This window comes from Mus pahari, chromosome 21 (genome assembly GCF_900095145.1).
Source record: "Mus pahari chromosome 21, PAHARI_EIJ_v1.1, whole genome shotgun sequence".
NCBI lineage: Eukaryota > Metazoa > Chordata > Mammalia > Rodentia > Muridae > Mus > Mus pahari.
This window is the reverse complement of record NC_034610.1, coordinates 48715462-48719654: the sequence shown is the minus strand read 5'-3', so window position 1 is coordinate 48719654 and position 4193 is coordinate 48715462. Positions and strand designations below refer to the sequence as shown.

Genomic DNA, 4193 nt, shown 5'->3' with positions numbered 1-4193 from the left:
CCTGCCTCTGCCTCCCGAGTGCTGGGATTAAAGGCATGCGCCACCACGCCCGGCTAACAAAGCAGTCTTTAGTGAATTGCCAGACTGACGCTCAAGTCACTACACATGAAACGTAACCCACTGTGATCACATCTTGAGCTCACAGTGTGGCATAGAGAGAATGCGCTTGAAAATCTATATGGGTTCTGTGTCAGCAATGTTTCTACAAATGTGCTAGCCTGACAAACTACCAAATGCAGGCCTGAACCAAATATGAGCTGTGTAACAATAGCATGGAACAAATACTCTCCAAGGGCTAAAAGCCATGGAGCCCTGGAACACAGAAATCTCCAGAAGGCCAAGTAGCAGATCATAATGAGCTCAGAAAACACCCTGCTGGGACCCAGTGGGAGACGTATTCCACAGGAACAGAAGGCATTAGAAGCCTGTCTTCCCCCAAAGTAAAAATATGTTCCCACCACACATTCCAGTTCTTCAAATCTGGACATTCTCTCAACAATAACTCTCACACTCTTCACTTGCTACTTCTCCTGACAGGAAGGTGGCTTAAACTGTTAAAAGGAAGCCATTGCTATGAAAGCCACCAATTTACCAGCATGCAGTATGTCGTCAGTGGAGACGTCCCAGATGCAGAACCTGAACTACTCGTGACCACAGATTTCTTTTCACCCTTCACCGCAGAGAAGTTCCTGTAGCTGTCCTCAGCAGCATGGGCATCGTGATTTGTGCAGCAGCATTGGAAAGGGAGCTGCTTGGGAATATTAAGATCATTTTCAGTGATAGTAGGCCTGGGAAATCTAGAGCACAACCCAGAACACACTGGTGAGCATCCTGAAGGCCAGAAAGAAAGGCTGGAGAGCAATGGTCAGAGTTCCTTCAGTTACCATCACACAGTTAGGAGAAGACTCAAATCCACCAGCCACACAGATGCATCCATCCTGCCAAGGCCATTGAAGGCCTCACAGTCATCTATCTCTACTACAAATAAGCCATCTTTCCGAGAGTGAATGCACCATCCACATTAGCACAAAATGTGCCATCCCATAATTCACAGGCTCCTGTATATTAAGCCTCTTGTGATATTTTCTAACCCATGGCCTTTTTAAAAGCATCATTTTGACTGGCGAATTTTATTCTCCCAACCCGTGATTTCTCCGAGAGCAAGGAATGACAAGGTGTGGAGGAAGGCCATATTGAGGAATGACAAGACAGGACTCCCTTATAAAAAGAATTCTCTGATCTTGAAAACACAAACTCCTTTAGCACTGCGGGACATAGTTCATGAGTATTTCAGAGAAACCACACAGCCAGTGCCTACATGGTAAGCATACTGAAAATCAATCTGGGGATGACATGGGGTGACATAGGCGTGACATAAGCGTGACATAGGGTGACATAGGAGACGATTCTGATCTCATCATTTCCTCTCTCTTTTTCTAGTATGGAGTCAGTGGCAGCAACTCCATGAATTGAGAGAACATAGATTTTTAATTTCTAGTTTTCACAATGAATCTCAATCAGTTTTTCTCATCTAAATTCTCTGTCTGTGAACTACTTGACTGAATATTTATTTGACTATCAAATTCATGTGTTAACCACCAACCCCTAAGGCAATAAAGGAGAACTATAGGGAGGACACTAAGTCATCAGGATGGACCAACCACTCTAAACTGGAATTTGTGCCCCTCTGTCTAGGTTCTTTTGCGTTACTCCCGTAAAGAGTCTAGATCATTTATAGAGAGGATGGGTTGCTTACATTCAGGGTAAAGGGCTGTATCTGTTAAAACCTCACAGCCTGGCAAAGGCGTGTGGTGAAAAAGCAAGATGGCACCAGGGCAGTGCTTGTGGCGCTCTGAATAGGACTAGCTCCCGGAGGCTCAAATATTTGAATACTTCGTCGTTAGTGAGCAGCGGCGCTATTTGAGAGATTAGGAGGTGTGGCTTTGTTGGAGTGGAGGAAAAGTGTCACTGGGCGTCAGCGTTGGGATTTCAGAAGCCCAAGCCGAGGTCCATCGGCTTTTCTCTTCCTGCTGCTTGCAAATCTGAACTGGGCTACTTCTCCTGCACTACATCTGGCTGCTACACTCCCTGCCAAGATGATACTGGACTAAGTTGTAAAGGGTCACTGGCACTAGGTTGAGAGCTACTGGCCAAAGGGAAGGCCATGCTCTTGTTCTGCTGGCACTCTCTCCACGACTTCTGAATTGATGTTAACTTGATTTCTCGCCGTGATAGATGTGAAAAAAAAAAAAATGCTGTCTCTCATAGGCGCCCTGGGGCAAGGCTCTTCCTAATTGAAACTTGCCATCTGGAAGGACTTGCAGCCGGTTACTGCTTGGGCTATTAGCTCTTCTTCCATTAGGCTTCAAGCTCCATGAAGCAGTGACTGAATTTGCTCCTTGGCTTTTCCCTTGGGCTCTAGTTTGGATCTCTGAGTGGTGACACCGAGTTGTGCGGTGTTTGAACCAAGTGAAGAGGGAAACTGTCACCAAACCTTACTTTGCTGGTTCTCGGCATCTTTGTAGCCTTATCCAGCTAGCCCTGACCAAGATCCCTACCACAGCCAACAAACCACCGCCCCGCCCCAATTGCTCTCGTGAGGTTTCACTTTGGCTTTCCATGCATGGGCTCTTTTCTTCTACCTCCTAGCCTAGCATGCTTGCCCTGCTTGCTCGTCCCCGTCCCCCTTCTCTGCGGTCATGCCTCTTTCTCAGAACACTTTCTCTCCTCCCATGCCATTCCCCAGCCAACCCCAGGAAATAAAAAGAAACGAAATACTTTCTCAAGTCGTAAAGGCCAGGACGTCTGTTTGGAATGTGGCTCACGATGGTTGCTTTAAAATCAAAGGAAAAACCACACGCCCTTGTTTCTGTTTCTCTCTTACATCCACCTATTCCAAAGGATTTCCGTCTCTTTCCTTAGTCTGACATATGGAAAGAGCTAGGCTAGAAGTCTGCAGCATAAACTGTTTCCTTCAAACATTTGGAACTCTGCTGCATTTTACCCAAGGTCTCAGAGAGGCTCTAAGGTTAGTACATTTACTTTGATAAATCTCTTGATTACTCTCTCAAGATTAAATGACCTTAACCCTGGTTAGAATTCCACAGCAAGGTGGCTCTCCTTGCCAGCTCACTAAAACAGTACACACAGGCCACAACCCTGTTATTTAAGAACAGTTCAGAAATCATAAGCAGGAATTCAAAAGGAGATCCGTCTCTCTCTCTCTCCTGGAAGATGGAATTGGACAACCTTTCAGAAACTTGTCTGACTTGGAGGATCTTAAAATATCCTTTTGCTTTTCTACCCACTAAAGTTGGCCATTTGAGTGCTGCTGGTTATAAAATGAGGCAGAGATGTTTGCAGCTTACAAAGTGTTGCTTTTCGTATGCATGTTTCCTTTGTTTATGTGTTTAACTATGAAAGTTGGTGTAGTCGTCACGAGCCAGTTCGCTAATCCTGGGGAAAGGCTCACATTTTAGTCATCACTTTAGCAACTATTTCTTGAACACTGGCTGTGTGCAAGGTACTACAGTGAATAAGGAGAATGTTTATTAAAATTGAATTTGACCATGAGGCATGAAGAATTCAGACTATGTGTGTGTGTGTGTGTGTGTGTGTGTGTGTGTGTGCGCGCGCGCGCGTGTGGAGACAGAGTTTCAAGTCTAGTGTTGTTCCTCAGGATCCCATCCACCTTGCTTTTGTCTGTCACTGGCCTGGAACTGGGGGTTTCCACTAGGCTAGGAGGTCTGGGAGCCCAAGGCATCCATCCTCCTGTCTCTGCCTCCCCGAGTGCCCCACATGAGCACATGAGCACTCCACCACACCCAGATCTAAAGGAATATTGAACTTAGCTCTTCATGCTCACAAGGCAGACACTACCAACCGACCATCTATCTTCCTACTCAAGTCCCTGTTTCTTTAAAATAACATAAACAATGATGAACATTGTGAGTCTAGGGGTAGGATGGGGGCTTGTGACCAAGGGACAGCTTAATATACTAGGTGTCAAAATTAAAAAAAAAAAATTCTTGAGCTCGAATTTTATTAATACTAGGAGAGAGAGGGGGGAAGAGGGGAGGGGGAAAGGGGAGAGAGGAGAGGGGAGAGGGAGAGGGGAGAGAGAGGGAGAGAGAGAGGGAGAGGGAGAGAGGGAGAGAGGGAGAGAGAGAGAGAGAGAGAGCTCCAGAAATTCA

The 4193-nt window shown here is 46.0% G+C and overlaps 1 protein-coding gene across 1 annotated transcript in view; it reads left to right on the top strand.

Annotated features, from left to right (window-relative positions):
* Nucleotides 1-4193, top strand: part of Tmem200a (transmembrane protein 200A) — an 84624-nt gene that overhangs the window by 76949 nt on the left and 3482 nt on the right. The gene's annotated exons all lie outside the window — the stretch shown is intronic.